The following is a 19,228-nucleotide window of genomic DNA, read 5'->3' on the forward strand; positions in this document are numbered from 1 at the left end:
CACTCCTCGCCGGGCACCTGCCCCCCGCCGCCTCCCGCGGACGTGCTCTGTCCCCTGCTCTGAGCGGGCCGCACCAGCGGGCTGGAATCCAGCCTCTTCGGAGATTCAATTCAGGGTCTGACTCTGGGCCCCTGGTTTTAGAGGGGCCTCGGACAGCTGTGAAGAGAGGCGGGCGGGTAGGGGCAGGAGCTGCTGCCTGGGAAGGCACCCGCACCTGGGCAGGGAGCCACAGGGCGAGCTGTTGCAAAAACAGATGTGGGCTCCAGCCCGTGAGTCTTGCAGGTGTCTGCGCTGCTCTGAAGCTGGAGTCAGGCTCCAGTCCTCGCCTCTGCCCTGACGCCCCCAGCTTCCGGACCCACGTCATATCTTTTGGCCCAAGGCCCCTGGGATGCCCTTGATCCCACAGGGCTGGCAGGGATGGGCGTTTTGAGGTATCCTGGGAGAACAGCTCGAAGACCTCTCTAACCCAATGGCCAGGGGACCCCATTTCGCCACAGGAGGCTCCCCTGGAAGACGCTTGCACACCTGCCTCAGTTGTCACCTCTCCTATCCTCCACCCCCCAAACACCCCTCCCCAAGGATCTGGGGACACAGCTGGCTCATTTCCCAGCAGCACCCGAGTTCAGCTGCACCATTTTACTGAACACCAACTGGGCAGACACGGTGGGTGTTTAGGGCGACTGGTTTCGGGATAAAAGAGAAAAGAGGGGCGAGGGGGAGGCGCGGCCACGTCCTGGCACTAAACTGTGCTAGCCTTGCACCATCCCGAGGGTCTGGGACGGCGTGGGCAGCCGCGGAGCATCTGAAGGGAAAGGTCTTGATCGGAGTCCTATCTTAGGTCGATCCACCTGGCTGAAGCAGGGAGCATTTGCAGGAGGGGGCGGGCTGAAGACAAGGGATCCCATGAAGAGGCTGTTGGAAGGGGCTCAAAACCCACAAAGCCACGCCTGAGAAAGAATCAGCTCAGGCTGGAGGAGGGAGAATGTGTCAAAGTTGACACCAGGTTTCTGGCTGGGGAACCAGGAGGGGTGTCACTTGCACTCACTGAGATAAGGAACACAGGGTGTGACGATTTGGAGGAGACAGGTGAGTTACTCCATTCATTCATTCCACAGGTGCTTGTGGTGGGCCCTGCACTGTTCTGCCGGGTGGGAGTGCAGCGGTGACCCTAGTCTTGCAGAGCTCACCTCAGACAATGTCACAAGAAAAGGGACAGATGGCAGAACCCTGGGAGGAGCATCATCTTGTGCTCCTGAACAACCTTACCAGAGAGAGAGCTGAAACAGGAGCTTTGTCCCAAACCAGCCAAGACTTCAAGCACCATTCATTCCTCATAACTCAGGTCTCAGCTACACTTCATCATCAGAGAGGGATTCGCAACTTTCCCACGCCAGGCTCAATCAAGTCACGGTCTCTTACCCTTCATGTGGCTTGCCTCTCTCTGAAATTATCTTGTTTATTTATATGTGTGTGTATCACCCATCTTTCCACTGGAATCTGAGCCTTGTGATGTCAGGCTGTTAAGATTTCAGGTCCTGGTGAAAACATATTCAGGATGCCCTCTCTCCCCTTTGCCCAGCAAGAGTGGACTGATTAAAGTTGGACCTGAGGTTTCCATGAATAAATATGCGACCGAGTCGTTCTGACTACAGTGAGTCCTGGCCTCCCAGTGCTGCCAGTTACCAGAAGTGACACCCCTTCTCCCATCAGCCCAAACCCAGAGCCTTTATCACAGAACCCAAGATTGAGAGGAGGGTTAGGCTGGTTGGACAGTGGCCGTATCATGGGATGGATCAGGAGACTTTTACAGCGCTCTCCTTTCCGCTGTGTCCCATTGTCTTAGATCACATGGACTTGCCTTTTCCCCTAATACCGCCCCCTCACCGCTCTTCTATAATTGGAGAAATTGTGTCAATAGATCGACCAAAGAGATGCAGGTTGTACTCCGTGAGAATTTAATAAATGCTAGCGATTCAAAGCAACTTGAATTTACACAGATCAACTCCTATTATGTTTTGTAACCTCAAATGCGTGAAATTGATTATTCCCCCAAAAGTAATATGTACAGATATGTGTGTATATACATATTTGTTTATTTCTATTTTGTTACCGGTAAAATTAAAAAGAATATTTAAATGAATCACAGTTTAAAAAAAAAAGGATGTTCTGGCCGGGCACTGTGGCTCACACCTGTAATTTGGGAGGATGAGGTGGGCGGATCATGAGGTCAGGAGTTCGAGACTAGCCTGACCAACATGGTGAAACCCCGTCTCTACTAAAAAATACAAAATTAGCCGTCCTGGTGGTGGGTGCCTGTAATCCCAGCTACTCGAGAAGCCAAGGCAGGAGAATCACTTGAACCCGGGAGGCGGAGGTTGCAGTGAGCCGAAATTACACCACTGCACTCCAGCCTGGACGACAGAGTGAGACTCCATCTCAAAAAAAAGAAGAAGAAGAAGAAGAACGTTCTAGAAATGGAGCTTAGAGTGGGTAGTGCCCCACATGCTTTACACACATTGATATTCCAAATAGACCTGATAGTTAAAGGCCTTTTTAATTGTTTTATTTTTGGCCATTTTGGACTGTTCACTGAAACATGGAAAGGCATTTTAAATCTAAACTTTGAAACTAAGCTACTTTATCATTCCTTTCAAATGCTTTCCAAAAGTGAAGCTGATACAAGCGCGATCAAAGGAGGAGTAGTCGGAAACCAGCCGTCTAGCCTTGCATTTGTGTGTATCCTCCAACACGGTGCCAAGACATTCAAAACATGGAGGGCCCTCCCCGCTAACATGGAGTGAAAAACAACTTTACACGGGAAATTAAGCATCCTGAGTTGTTTCACTGAAGTGGTGGCCCAGTTGCAGGTTCAGTTAGAAAAACTATTTTCTGCTATACTCTAGCAATGGAGGGAGAAAGAGAATACATTAAAATAGAGGACACTTATTCTGTGTATTATCAAATTAAGTACCTTCCAAAATGATGTATTTCTAACCACCGGACAGAGAACATCAGAAGTGACTCAATTAACAACAGCCAGGCTAACCCCGCCCCCTCTGGTGATGCACACGGTAACGGTGCTCTGTCCTTCTGGGAAATATTTCACTAGTGTGAAGCTGTACCACCTTCTCCCCCTGCTGCCTCTCACTGATGCTTCCTAGAACACGGACCGATAGCCACAGACAGCTTTGAGTCTTGTTAAGATTTTGTGTTTGTTTCTATCATCATACCATGCTGTGTTCCCGTGCGTTTGTCCTTCCTACTTGCCCTCATTAATGTTGCCTGGCAACCTTTAACCACAGCCCGTTCCTCCTGTGCCTCGCCCCAGTAGGATCGGTTCACTAGACATGGCACAGTGGACTTATGTTAAATGTTCGACTGACTCCCAGACACTGGCTGGACACTGACTCCTAGCCAAGAGCCTGCATGGACCTAGCATGCAGCTTTAGAAAGTAAACACTCTGGCCGGGCATGGTGGCTCACGCCTGTAATCCCAGCACTTTGGGGGACCGAGGCAGGGGGAGGATCACAAGATCAAGAGTTCAAGAACAGCCTGGCCAAGATGGTGAAACCCCATCTCTACTAAAACTAAAAAAATTAGCCAGGCGCAGTGGCAGGTGCCTGTAATCCCAGCTACTCCAGAGGCTGAGGCAGGAGAATTGCTTGAACCTGAGCAGCAGAGGTTGCAGTAGCTGAGATGGCGCCACTGCACTCCAGCCTGGGCAACAGAGTGAGACTCCGTCTCAAAAAAGAAAAGAAAAAAAAAGTGAACACTCTTAAAGACCAGGAGACAACTTTTGACTGGAAAGCATCCAGTGACTTTGGGGGTAGGGATGAGGAGGTGGCGGAAGCTGGCGAAATGAGTCGAAGCCACTGGAAAGATTGAATGCAGGTGTGTTCATCCAGTTTCACACTGCTATAAAGAAATACCCAAGACTGGGTAATTTATAAAGGAAAGCGGTTTCATTTACTCACAGTTCCACGTGGCTGGGGAGGCCCCAGGAAACGTACGGTCACGGCAAAATATGAAGGAGAAGCAAGCACCTTCTTCACAAGGTGGCAGGAAACAGAAAACGAAGGAGGAACTGCCAAACGGAAAACCATCAGATCTCGTGAGAACTCACTCACTATCACGAGAACAGTTTGAGGAAACCACCCCACGATCCAACCACCTCCCATCAGGTCCCTCCCTTGACACATGGGAATTACAATTCAAACTGAGATTTGAGTGGGGACGCAGAGCCAAACCATATCAGCAGGAGAAAAGCCCCTCCAAAAAAATGCTTTAAAAAATGTGAGAGAGTGGCTGAGTGCAGTGGCTCAAGCCTCTAATCCCAGTGCCTTGAGAGGCCAAAGTAGGAGGACTGCTTGAGGCCAGGAGTTCAAGACCAGCCCGAGCAGCATAGTGAGACACCCTTTTTTTTTTTTTTTGAGACAGAGTATCGCTCTGTCACTCAACCTGGACTGCAGTGTCATGATCTCAGCTCACTGCAACCTCTGCCTCCCAGGTTCAAGCAATTCTTCTGCCTCAGCCTCCCAAGTAGCTGGGATTACAGGCATGTGCCACCACGCCTGGCTAGTTTTTATATTTTTAGTAGAAATGGGGTTTCACCATGTTGGCCAGGCTGATCTCGAACTGTTGACCTCAGGTGATCCACCTGCCTCAGCCTCCCAAAGTGCTGGGATTACAGACATGAGCCACTGCACCCAGCCAAGACCCCGTTTCTTTAAAAAAAAATTGCTGGGCGGTGGTGTGAGCCTGTAGTCCCAGCAACTTGGGAAACGGAGACAGAAGGATCCTTTGAGCCCAGGAGGTTGAGACTGCAGTGAGCTACGATTGTAACACTGCACTCCAGCCTGGGTGACTGAGTGAGACCGTCTCAAAAAAAAATCTCTAAATAGTATGTGCTGCTTTTGCATTGAGAAGGGAAAGTTTTCTTTTTTTTTAATATATACTAGTGTAGAAGAATATTGAACGGCATAGAGGAATGTTCATGATATACTTACTGTTAAATAGTATGTTCTGCCTGCTCATATTTTTTAAATTTCAAAACACTTATTTTTATAAAGTTAGCTATGATTGTAACTACAAACAGACTAATTACAGCATCCAAAAACTATGTACCAATAGCTGCCTACAGCTTTAAAAAGGTATAGACAATGTGTTAATTAACCTGATCCCTTATTTTTTTTTTTTTTAAGACAGAGTCTTGCTTTGTTGCCCAGGCTGGAGTGCAGTGGCACGATCTCGGCTCACTGTAACCTCCGCCTCCCGGGTTCAAGCGATTCTCCTGCCTCAGCCTCCTGAGTAGCTGGGATAACGGGTGCGTGCCACCACAACTGGCTAATTTTTGTATTTTTAGTAGAGGCGGGGTTTCACCATATTGGTCAGGCTGGTCTCAAACTCCTGACCTCGTGATCTGCCCGCCTCGGCCTCCCAAAGTGCTGGGATTACAGGCAGGAGCTACTGCGCCTGGCTGCCTGATCACATTTTTAAGAGCAGTATTTACAAGCATGTACAGAAAAAAGAAGGAAGTTGTTAACAGTGGTTATCTCTGGCTGGTAGAATTGCATGTGATTTTTAAAAATTATATGTTTTAAGTTTTCTAAAATGATCATGTATCATTTACTGAAAAAAAAAAGAACGTAAAGGAAAAAAACTCAGTGATATATGTATCAGTATATATGTAATGCTTACTGCTTGGATACTGTTATGAAAACCTGAAATATCTTGAAATATAACAGGCTTCTCATGTATCACATAAACTCCAATGAAAATTTCAGCTTCCAGCTCCTTGTTACTCCGATAATATGTACATCAAACCCATTTACAGAACTCTGGAGGTTAATGCTTTACTTTGAAGGAAAAAAAATCATTCTGAAGCTTAACAGGAAAAGGATACCCTCTGTAGTTTGAAAGGAAACTGGAGACAGCTGTATAAAAAATGCATTGGTTGCAAGTCGAGAAGAAACCCATCCGAGGTGTGAGTGCATTTGACACACCAGTTCAAAAAACAATACAGCCAAGGCCTTTGGAATTTGGAGAGAAATACTAAGAAAAATAAAACGTGGGGTGGGTTGCTGTAAACAAGTCCAAGAACCCAACGAGTTCAGGCCACGATTGTCTGTGCTCTCGTATGCTTCTTCCTGATCTATGCAGTTTTACACAGACCTGGCAGGTGATGTGCTTTGGAGAAACAGATTTGCGACTCTCAAGCCATGTGTAGTGTCAGCTCCCTCTGAATATCGTCAAACACATATCAGACTTGCAGTGCATGTTGGACACTGCTGCTTTTTTTGAGTTTTGCTCTTGTTGCTCAGCCTGGAGTGCAATGGTGTGATCTTGGCTCACTGCAACCTCCACCTCCCGGGTTCAAGCGATTCTCCTGCCTCAGCCTCCTGAGTAGCTGGGATTACAAGCATGAACCACCATGCCTGGCTAATTTTGCATTTTTAGTAGAGATGGGTTTTCTCCATGTTGGTCAGGCTGGTCTCAAACTCCCCACCTCAGGTGATCTGCCTGCTTCAGCCTCCCAAAGTGCTGGGATTACAGGTGTGAGCCACCACGCCCAGCCACTGGGCACTGTTCTTAAGCTTCATTCCTGCAGTTTAACTCAGGTCATCCTTGAAACCATCTGTATTAGGGTTCCGTTGAGGGACAGAACTAACAGGATGGATATATATTATATTTAAATATATATAATATTTAATTATAATATATTAAAATATATCTATAATAGGATGGAGAGATATATATACAGAGAGAGATATATATATAAAGTGGAGTTTATTAAGTATAAATTCACATGATCACAAGGTCCCAAAATAGGCCATCTGCAGGCTGAGGAGCAAGGAGAGCCAGTTTGAGTCCCAAAACTGAAGAACTTGGAGTCTCATGTTCAAGGGCAGGAAGCATCCAGCATGGGAGAAAGATGTAGGCTGGGAGGCTAGGCCAGTCTAGCCTTTTTACATTTTTCTGCCTGCTTTATATCCTGGCCTCACTGGCAGCTGATTAGATGGTGCCCACCCAGATTAAGGATGAGTCTGCCTTTCCCAGCCCACTGATTCAAATGTTAATCTCCTTTGGCAACCCTCTCACAGATACATCCAGGATCAATACTTTGCATCCTTCGATCCAATCAAGTTGACACTCAGTATTAACCATCACATCATCCTGTGAAGTAGATACCACTCCTGTCCCCACTTAACAGATGAAAGAAATTAGGCACCTTCTTCTAGCTCACATAACTAAGAAGGAATTTTTCAGCTCACATAACTAAGAAGGAGTTTTTTTAGCCAGGATTGAACCTAGGGAATATGACTCCAACTCACATTCTTAGCATCTGTTTTGCCTGTCAGGTAGCCTTATTAGTGGAGAGAAGCATCCAGAATAACCCCAGTGGGGGCCTAGCCCATGTGATTTGCCTTTACAGTGATCTTTATACTTCAGTTTGCGCAAAAGCATTGAACTAGGAATGATAGCACATGTTGATTAAATGCTTCTTATGAGCCAGGCATTGTCATAAGTATTTTACAGATAACGATTCTGTTATCCATTATAAGCCTGGAAGTACTATTATCCCCATCCCCACTTCACAGGTGAGAAGACTGAGTTACACAGAGCTTAAGTAACTTGCCCAAAGTCACATAGTTAACAAGTAGCAGAGCCAGGATCCAACCCCAGGCCTTCTGATCTAGAGCCTGTACTGCTGATCTCTATGCTGTGGGATGTACTTCCAGCGAAATGTGTTGCCTACTGGTTCTGTGTCAGGCCTTGTTTAAAGTGTGTTATTTGAATCATCTCTTTGGAAATGTCCCTAACTAACACACTGCCAGAAAGAGGCTGGGAAGTAGTGTCTTCAACCTGACAGCTGGTTCTCTATTAAAATGTTTCCGGACCGAGCGCAGTGGCTCACACCTATAATCTCAGCACTTCGGGAGGCCAAGGTGGGCGGATCACGAGGTCAAGAGATTGAGACCATCCTGGCCAACATGGTGAAACCCCATCTCTACTAAAAATACAAAAATTAGCTGGAGGTGGTGTTGGGCGCCTGTAATCCCAGCTACTCGGGAGGCTGAGGCAGGAGAATCGCTTGAACCCAGGAGGTGGAGGTTGCAGTGAGCCGACATCAAGCCACTGCACTCCAGCCTGGCGGCAGAGCGAGACTCTGTAATCCGGGACCTAAAGATGATTCCAAGGGTTTTGGATCAAAGACGTTAATAACTTGCTATATCTTTATTTATATAATAATATATATATATAATTTTTTTTTTTTTTTTTTTTGGACAGATAGAGTGCAGTGGTGCAATCTTGGCTCACTGCAACCTCTGCCTCCCCAGTTCAAGAGATTCTCCTGCCTCAGCCTCCCGAGTAGCTGGAATTACAGGCACGTGCCACCACGACTGGCTAATTTTTGTATTTTTAGTAGCGATGGGGTTTCACCACATTGGCCAGGCTGTTCTCACACTCCTGACCTCAAGTGATCCTCCCGCCTCAGCCTCTCAATCTAACATTTATTAATAAAGCTCTGGTACCTTTTTTTCCTTCATTCCCCACCCCCCGACCCCCTACCCTCTCCATCATCCATCCATCCACCAAAAGAATTAGGGGAGACTGAAATGGCAGGCAAACTACCCCCAGAATGGTGAAAACCACCAAAATCACTGGGAACCCCCACTTCAGTGGGGAGACATTTGCTGCAGGTGGCTGGGGGAGCAGGAAAGAGGTGAGGCTGTTGAACGGTGCTCCTGGAAATGGGATTCCCTAGACCAACAACATCGGCATCACCTGGAAATACATTAGAAATGCAACATCTCTAGCCCCAGCCCAGACCAAGAGCTCAGAGGCTCTGGCAGTGGGGCTGGTGTGTTTCATGACGCCCTCCAGGTGATCCTGGAGCACACTCAAGTTTGGAAACTACAGCCCTAGGAGATGTGGAAGATAGGGCGAGGCCCCAACCTCAGAGCCCTGAGTGGGATATGAGTAACTTGGAAGTAGTAATAATTAGGTGGGAACTCTCCCTCAGTGAATTGGAGCAAATTCAGTTATCCCTGTGATAGCATCACTGTCCCTTACCTTCTGATGGAGACATCTAGGTGGCATGACAGAAGCATCTGGAAGGGCCAGCCCCCCCCGGGTGAACCTCTGGAGGTGGGTCAAGCCTGGGAGTGCAGTTAGTGTTGCTATTGGGAAAAGTTCAGCACTCGGTACCCTCTTTGCTGTTGGGATTGAGGCCCAGCAAGGGCAAGGAAGAGGCAGAGCCAGGACCCGACACCGGAACCTCTCCCTCCCTCAGGCCGCATAATCTGCCTGTCACTGCCCTTCCCCAACTCCTTCTTGGGCCCAGTTCTGTGTTCCTTGGACCTCGCTCTCTCCCCTCCCCTTGTACGCGTTCTCTGGAGTGTACGTGCCCACCTAACTCCACTGGCCTTGACCTTCACTCTGCCCTCCAGAACCACCCTGAGTCCCACAGACATGATGCTCCAGGAGGCCTCAGTTCCCCTCGGTTCCTCTAACAGCTCTGGCAAGTGCTCAGGGGAGACAGAGGCGCCGAGGGGAGGCGGAGCAGATGAATTTGGAAAGTTCTCCTGAAGAAAAGAGTAGGGAAGAGGAGCATGGCTTGGCAGAGAAATGTGGAAAGGCAAGCCATAGAGGAGAAACCCACTGATATTTACAGAGGCCATTTCTTAATGCAAAGGAAAAGTACTAGTAATATAAAAACAAAACTTTCGCTAAAGTATATGGGCTATATGATCCCACTTTATTTTCCAGAGATGTATAGATTTACATAAGAGTCTGGAAATCTACATCAAAACATTTGCAGTGATTATCTCTGGATGCTGCAATTGCAATTTCTGTTTCCTTCTTTTCTTATTTTCTGCATTAAGCATTCATTGACTTTTTTTCAGATATAATTCACATACCATAAAATTCACCACTTTATTTTACAGCGTGCAATTCACTGGTTTTTAGTTGATTCACAAAGTTGCACAATCTTCATCACCATCTAATTCCAGAACATTTTCATAACCCCAAGAAGAAACCCTGGCCCCCTGAGCAGTCACTCCCCAACATTGCTCCGTTCCCAGCCCGAGGCAACCACTAATTACTTTCTCTCCCTTTGGGTTGGTCTCTTCTGGACATTTCATATAAATGGAATCATACAATGTGTGGTCTTGTGCGACTGGTCTCTTTCACTCAGTATGTTTTCAGGGTTCACCCATGTTATAGCAGGTATCAGCACTTCATTGCTTCTTATTGCCAAATAATATTCCATTATATGGATAGACTGCATTTTATTTATCCATTTATCAGTGATAGACCTTTGAGTTATTTCCACTTTGGGGCTATTATAAATAATGCTGCTCTAAACATTTGTGTACCAGTCTTTGTGCAGACATATATGTTCAATTCTCTTGGGTATATGGGTAGGTGTGGGATTGCTGGGTCATTTGGTAACTCTATGTTGAATTTTTTTTTTTTTTTTTTTTTTTGAGACAGGGTCTCGCTCTGTCACCCAGGCTGGAATGCAGTGGCACCATCATACCTCACTGCAGCCTCGACCTCCTGGGTTCAAGCAATCCTCCCACCTTAACCTCCAGAGTAGCTGGGACTACACCACACCTGGCTAACTTTTTCTTTTTTAGAGGCTGAGTCTGACTATATTGCCCAGGCTAGTTTCAAACCCCTGGGCTCAGACCATCCTCCTGCCTCAGCTTCCCAAAGTGCTGGGATCACAAGTGTGGGCCACCACACCTGGCCTATATTGAACTTTTTGAAGAAATACCAGTTTCCCAAAGAATTTGAACCATTTTACATTCCTACCAGCAATGTATGAGGGATCTGATATCTCCACACACTTGCTAATACTTGTGATTTTCTTTGTTTTATTATAGCCTTCCTAGTGAGTGTGATATGGTACCTTATTGTGGTTGTGATTTGCATCTCTCTGGTGATTAATAATGCTGAGCATCTTTTTAAAATATATATTTTTACATTTTTTTATATTTAATTGACAAATAACAATTGTATATAACTATGGGGTATGATGTGACACTTTGATATATGTGTACATTACGGAATGATCAAATCTAGCTAATTTACATATTCATCACCTCACACACATCATTTTCTGTGATGAGAACATTTGAAATACATTCTCTTAACAATTTTGAAATCTACTATACGTTATTTTTAACTACACTCACCATGCTGTGCAATAGATCTCAAAGACTTATTCTTTCTATGTAACTGCAACTTCGTATCCTTTGACCAACATCTGATTCCCTCCCCACTCCACCATCCCCCACTCCCAGCCCCTGGTAACCACCATTCTACTCTACATCTAAGAGTTCAACATTGTTAGGTTCCACATAGAAGTGAGGTCACACAGGGCCGGGCAAGGTGGCTCACGCCTGTAATCCCAGCACTTTGGGAGGCCAAGGCGGGTGGATCACCTGAGGTCAGGAGTTCGAGACTAGCCTGGCCAACATGGTGAAACCCCGTCTCTACTAAAAACACAAAAATTAGCTGGGCATGGTGGCGCATGCCTATAATCCCAGCTATTAAGGAGACTGAGGCAGGAGAATCGCTTGAATCCGGGAGACGGAGGTTGCAGTGAGCTGAGGTCTTGCCATTGCACTCCAGCCTGGGCAACGAGCGAAATTCCATCTCAAAAAAAAAAAAAGAAGTGAGGTCACAGAGTATTTGTCTTTCTGTACCTGGCTTATTTTACTTGGTATAGTGTCCTCCAGACTCATCTGCCTTGTCACAAATGACAGGATTTCCTTCTTTTTAATAGCTGAATATGCCCCCATTGTGTATATAGACCACAATGGACACTTAGGTTGATTTCCCATCTTGGCTGCTGTGCATAGTGCTGCCATGAATATGAGAGTGCAGGTATCTGTTCAACAGACTGATTTCGATTCCTTTGGATATATACCCAGTAGCGGAATTGCTGGATTTTGGGGGATCTTCCACACTTGTGTCCGGAGTTGGTTCCTGCTGGTGGGTTAGTGGTCTCGCTGACTTCAAGAATGGAGCCACGGACCTTTGTGGTGAGTTACAGCTCTTAAAGATGTCATGGACCTAAAGAGTGAGCAGTAGCAAGGTTTATTGGGAAGAGTGAAAGGACAAAGCTTCCACAGCGCGGAAGGGGACCCAAGCGGGTTGCCTCTGCTGGCTGGGGTGGCCAGCTTTTATTCCCTTATTGTCCCGTCCCATGTTCCATTTCTGTCCTATCAGAGTTTCCTTTTTTCAATCCTCCCCACAATTGGCTACTTTTAGAATCCTGTTGACTGGTGTGTTTTACAGAGTGCTGACTGGTGTGTTTGACAGAGCACCGATTGGTGCATTTTACAGAGCACTGATTGGTGCGTTTTACAACCCTCTTGTGAGACAGAAAAGTTCCTGATTGGTGTGTTTTACAATCGTCTTGAAACACAGAAAAGTTCCGCAAGTCCCCATTCGACCCAGGAAGTCCAGCTGGCCTCACCTCTCACTGTGTTCCATAGCGGCTGTACCAATTTACATTCCCGCCAACAGTGGACAAGGGTTCCCTTTTCTCTACATCCTTGGCTACATTTGTTATCTTTGATCTTTTTGATGATAGCCACCCTAACAGGTGTGAGGTGACAGCTTGTTGTGGCTTTAATTTGCATTTCTTTTTTATTTCAATAGCTTTAGGGGTACAAGTAGTTTTTGGTTACATGGATGAATTGTAGAGTGGTCAAGTCTGAGATTTTAGTGTACCCATCACCCAAGTAGTGAACACTGTACCCAATATGTAGTTTTTCAATCCCTCGCCCCCCCACCCCCCACTTTCTGAGTCTTCGATGTCCATTATACCTTTGCATATGCCTTTGTATACCCATAGCTTAACTTCCACTTATGAGTGACAACATGTGGTATTTGCTTTTTCATTCCCAAGTTCCTTCACTTGGAATAATGGCCTTCAGCTCTATCCAAGTTGCTGCAAAAGACATTCTTTCTTCCTTTTTTATGGCTGAGTAGTATTCTATGGTATATGTATATTACATTTTCTTTATCCACTCATCGCTTGATGGGCACTTAGGTTGACTCCATATCTTTGCAACTGTGAATTGTACTGCAATAAACATATGCATACAGGTGTCTTCCTGATAGAATGACTTCTTTTCCTTTAGGTTGATACCCAGTAGTGGGATTGCTGGATCAAATGGTTCATCTGCTTGTAGTTCTTTCAGAAATCTCTATACTGTTTTCCATAGAGGTTGTACTAATTCACATTCCCACCAGCAGGACATAACCATTCCCTTTTAACTACATCCACACCATCTATTGTTTTTTGACTTTTTAATAATGGATATTCTGGTTGGGTAAGGAGGTATCTCACTGTGGCTTTAATTTGCATCTGCCTGATGATTAGGGATGTTGAGCATTTTTTCATTGTTGGCCGTTTGTATATCTTCTTTTGAGAAATGTCTATTCATGTCATTTACCTACTTTTTGATGGGATGATTTGGTTTTTTTCTTGCTGATTTGTTTGAGCTCCTTGTAGATTCTGGATATTAGTTCTCCGTCAGATATATAGTTTGCAAATATTTTCTCCCATTCTGTGAATTGTCTGTTTACTCTGATGATTATTTCTTTTGCTGTGCTGAAGGTTTTTAGTTTAATTAGGTCCCATGTATTTATTTTTGTTTTTATTGTATTTGCTTTTGGGATCTTAGGCACAAATTCTTTGCCTAGGCCAATGTCCAGAATAGTTTTTCCTAGGTTTTTTCCTAGAATTTTTGTAGTTTCAGGTCTTAGATTCAAGTCTTTAACCCATCTTGAGTTGATTTTTTTATATGGTGAGAGATAGGGATCTGGCTTTATTCCACATGTGGCTATCAAGTTTTCCTAGCATCATTTATTGAATAGAGTGTCCTTTCTTCAATTTATGTTTTTGTATGATTTGTTGAAGATCAGTTGGTTGTAAGTATTTGGCTTTATTTATGGGTTATCCATTCTGTTCCATTGGTCTATGTATCTACTTTTATACCAGTACTATGCTGTTTTGGTAACTATAGCCTTGTAGTATAATTTGTAAAGTAATATGATGCCTCCAGATTTGTTCTTTCACTTAGGATTGCGTTGAACTATTTGGGCTCGTTTTTGGCACCATATGAATTTTAGGATTGTTTTTTCTAATTCTGTGAAAAAACAAAGTAGGTATTTTTATATGAATTGCATTGAATCTGTAGATTGCACTGGACAGTATGGTCATTTTCATGATATTGATTCTTCCAATCCATGAGTATGGGATGTGTTTCCATTTGTTTGTGTCATCTGCGATTTTGTTTAGCAGTATTTTGTAGTTCTCCTTATAGAGAACTTTCATCTTTTTGGTTAAGTATATCCCTAGAGTTGTTTTCGTCTTGTTTTGTTTTTTGCAGCTATTGTGAAAAAGATTGAGTTCTTGATTTATTCTCAGGCTGGCCACTGATGAGTAGCAGTACTACTGATTTGTATACATTAATTTTGTAACCTAAGACTTTACTGAATTCATTTATCAAATCTAGAAGTATTTTGGAGGAGTCTTTGGGGTTTTCTAGGTATACGATCATATCATCAGCACACAGAGATAGTGTGACTTCTTTTCCAGTTTGGATGTCCTTTCTTTCTCTTGCCTGATTGCTCTGGCAAGGATTCCTTAATTTGCATTTTTCTGACCTGAACATCTTTCTCTGTGCTTATTGCAAAACAGAATACTTTTCTCTGTCTTGCTTAAGGGGGTACTGATCCTCAAAAAGTTTACATGCCTTCCCAAAAATCATATAATAAAAATAGAATAATTGTTTAAATGCAGGCTCTGGAGCCAAAATCCTGGCTTTTCTACTTATTAGCTGTGATGCTCAGGCCTCAGTTACCTCATCTGTGAAATGGGAGCAATCATAACTGCCTAAAAATGTGTTGTGAGATTCAGAAATAAAACAGATCACATTACCACCACTACCTGACCCCTAAGAGAGTCACTGTATAAATGGCAGCATGATTATCATCTTCCGACAAGGCAGGGTGAAGTCTGCATGATGTGAGGCGGATTCTCCTGACCATTCCTGCCTCTGCATGTTGGTGGACTGGCCTCTCGCTTTGCTGAATGTTTTTCCCACAGATATTAGATCAAATCTAGAGTTGTTGTTCATGGAGGGAAACAGACAAATGGGAAATCTGTATCTCTCTTGATCCCAGATCAATTGTTTAGAGAGCCCAAATAAGCTCCCGTGGTGGTACCTGAGCGCCAGAATCAGAAGGAAAAATAAAAAAAAGAGTTCTTATTTTTGGGGATGATCTTTGTTTTTGTCATTCCAGGTTGCTGTAACAAATTATCATAGGCTAGGGGGCTTAAACAATGAACATTTATTTCTCATAGTTCTGGAGACTGGAAGTCTGAGATCAGGGTGCCAACATGATTGGGTTCCAGGCAAAGGCCCTGTTCCTGGTTGACAGACACCTGCCTTCTCACTGTGCCCTTACATAGTAGAGAGCAGAGAGAGGAAGCAAGCTCTTTCCTTTTTTTCCTCAGGCCCGGAGTCTCACTCACTCTGTTACCCAGGCTCGAGCGCAGTGGCACAATCTCAGCTCACTGCAACCTCTGCCTTCCACGCTCAAGCAATTCTCCTGCCTCAGCCTCCGAAATAGCTGAGACTACAGGCATGCACCACCATGCCTGGCTAACTTTTGTATTTTTAGTAGAGACAGGGTTTTGCCATGTTGGCCAGACTGGTCTTGAAGTCCCGACCTCAAGTGATCCACCGCTTTGGCCTCCCAAAGTGCTGGGATTACAGGTGTGAACCACCTCACCCAGCCTTTCCTGTCTCTTTTATAAGGGCACTAATTCCATCATAAGGGCCCCACCCTTATGACCTAATCACCTCCCAAAGGCCCTACCTTCTAATATCATCTCCCTGGGGGTTAGGATTTCAACCTGTGAATCTGCAGGGGACATACAAATGCAGTCAATAACCATCAGAATCCCAATGAGCTCCTTCTAGCCAATGGTCATTGGTTCAACTTTAGTTTTCTGTGCTACAATATGACACAGTGATGTGGAAAAAAAGGATAATAATATTATTATAATTATTACTATGAGACTGGCTCGGTGGCTCACACCTGTAATCTCAGCACTTCAGGAGGCCAACACGGGCGAATGACTTGAGGTCAGGAGTTCAAGACCAGCCTGGCCAACATGGTGAAACCCCATCTCCACTAGCCAGGCATGGTGGCGCACGCCTGTAATCGCAACTACTCAGGAGGCTGAGGCAGGAGAATCCCTTGAACCTGGGAGGCGGAGCCGAGACCATGCCACTGTACTCCAGCCTGAGCAACAGAGTGAAACCCTGTCTCAAAAAAAAAATAATTAACTAATTAATTTTTTTTTAATCATTATGGAATTTGGAAAGATTGGGGCACTGGTAATTCAATTCCGGTGGGTCTTCTGATCTTGCAGTTTACAAGTTATCAAGCCAAATGCTGAAGCTACACAGGGAAGACAGAAAAAGTGAAACCTCTGTGCGTTTCCTCACCCTGCTTGCTAACCGGCCCCTCCGTCCTGCCGGTTCCATGCTGGGGGTGTGGGCAGACAATGTCCATTCTTAGAATTGAGAAAGAGCACGTGCTAGGGAGGCCTGAGACTTACTCTCCTTTTTTTTCAATGAATTTAATTCTTTTCCAAAGATGAAATATAAACCTGCAAAGATTCTCTGTAATAATGATGATATATGAGCTAACATTTATTGGATTCTTAACCCTGGGAGGGCCCACACAGATCTCTCAGCATGCATTATGCCATTTAATATTTACAGAAAACCCTGAGTTCAGAACCGATGCTAGAGATGGAGAAAATGAGGACCAGAGGCAAATAATTCGAGTATTATAACATTGCCCCAAAGCTGAAATTTTTAAGAATCCATCGTGACATCTAAAAACCCGGCCTCCTTCCTTTCTGCTGAGTTTCTCTGGCTCTACACCTGAATAATAGTTTCAATAAACCGCGCCAGGTGTCATCTACATATTTTTTCACGAATAAGTCAAGGTACAGTTTATCATCCTCTGAATGCTAACAAATTCTGAAGATGCAAAACCTACAGGGTGTGTATAAATAATTTCACTCAGTGGTATAAATATGAATTCAATGCTGTTTTAAAAAAATGAACAACCTTGTTTGCCTAAGTTGTTGTGTTACCTCTTCTCTCCTGGACTTTTTATTGGCTCTCTGGTGCCAATAGGAACCTGTTCTAAAACTGATTAGCCCCGAGAAAGACTCTGTAATCAAATAAATCTGAAGTTATGCGTGCTTTCAATTTTTGTTAAGAACTGAGTTTTTTTTTCCAAACAGGACGTGTTTCCCAAAGAAAGCTTGGTGTCTTTTGTATTCTAAAACATGTCTGCTTCTGTGATTTCAAAGGACAGTAGAACCAATTCTGCTTGTAACTGGCCAATTTCAGTTCCTGTGAAAGACCTGTGGAGGAAGTGGTTTGTGAATAAGATTTGAATAAAGCGTATTATTAGATCTCAAAGAGAATCAATAGATTCTAACGTAGTTTTTCTTCCATTTCATCAATAAAGCAATGTTGTTATGAAAGCACTGCAATCATGTCTTCTCTCGTTGGTTTTAAAGCTTGTTTTTTGTTGCTGTTGATCAGCCTTTGGATGGTCTATCCTAAGGACAAATTCGTTTGGTTCTGCAATGCGTCATCGCTGCAACCATACCTTAAGGCTCAGAACACCTAGGGTTTTGTTTATTTTTGAGACATGGTCTGGCTTTGTCACTCAGGCTGGAGTGCAGCAGCACGATCTTGGCTCACTGCAGCCTCAACCTCTCATAGCCCTAGTTTAGTGGAGTGACCTTGGGCCAATCATTTAATCTGTCCACTGATTTTCTCATCTGTAAGCTGGAGATCATAATACTAGTGCCTGCCTCATAGGGTTATTGTGTGCAATAAATGTGTTAATTTGTGAGTGTTCAGAGCAGTGCCTGGCGTACAATAAGTGCTATGTATGTGTTCACTATTATTACAATTAGGTAGAAGTCATTTTTCCTTCTCTAGCCTGTATTCTACTGAAACAGTTTTTAAACTACTTTTTTGGGATATTCCTTTGTGAAGGAGGTATTTCAAGACTTCCATAAGCATCTGACTTACATTTAATTTTTTTTTTTTTTTTTTTTTTTTTTTTTTTGAGACAGCGTCTCACTCTAGTGCACAGGCTGGAGTGCAATGGTGTGATCTCAGCTCACTGCAACCTCTGCCTCCCAGGTTCAAGCAATTCTCCTGCCTCAGCCTCCTGAGCAGCTGGGAATACAAGTGCACGCCACCAGGCCCAGTTAATTTTTGTATTTTTAGGAGAGACGGGGTTTCGCCATGTTGTCCAGGATGGTCTTGAACTCCTGACCTCAAGTGATCCACCTGCCTCAGCCTCCCAAAATGCTGGGATTACAGGCGTGAGCCACTGTGCCCAGGCTGTTCCAACTGTTTACCACAAAACTAAGCCTTTAGCTCTGGCCATTCATTTCTCAATTATCTTGGGAGAAATAGGGACGAGGCTGGGGGTATAGGAGAAGGACCTCCTGACTGGACAGCAGGAAACCAGCCTGCCATTAACCACCCAGTGACCTCGGGCAAGTGCATGAACCTCCCTGCCTCTGAGGGTTTGGGGCTCTGCCATCCTCTGTATCTTGAGGCAGGTGCTTTTGACAGCAGCCCCTCCTGTCCTTTAGATGAGTGGTCCCCAACCTTTCTGGTACCAGGGACCAGTTTCATGGAAGACAATTTTTCCATTGTCCTGTGTGGGGGAAGGTTTCAGGATGATTCAAGCACACTACATGTATTGTTCACCTTATTTCTATTATCATTACATTGTAATATATAATGAAATAATCCTAGGCCAGGCGTGGTGGCTCACGCCTGTAATCCCACCACTTTGGGAGGCTGAGGTGGGCAGATCACCTGAGGTCGGGAGTTCAAGACCAGCCTAACCAACATGGAGAAACCCCATCTCTACTAAAAATACAAAATTAGCCGGACATGGTGGCCCATGCCTGTAATCCCAGCTACTAAGGAGGCTGAGGCAGGAGAATCAATTGAACCCAGGAGGTGGAGGTTGCTGTGAGCCGAGATCAAGCCATTACACTCCATCCAGCCTGGGCAACAAGAGCGAAACTCTGTCTCAAAAAAAAAAAAAAAAAAGAAAAGAAAAGAAAAA

This window comes from Hylobates moloch, unplaced genomic scaffold, assembly GCF_009828535.3.
Source record: "Hylobates moloch isolate HMO894 unplaced genomic scaffold, HMol_V3 SCAFFOLD_2, whole genome shotgun sequence".
Classification (NCBI taxonomy): domain Eukaryota; kingdom Metazoa; phylum Chordata; class Mammalia; order Primates; family Hylobatidae; genus Hylobates; species Hylobates moloch.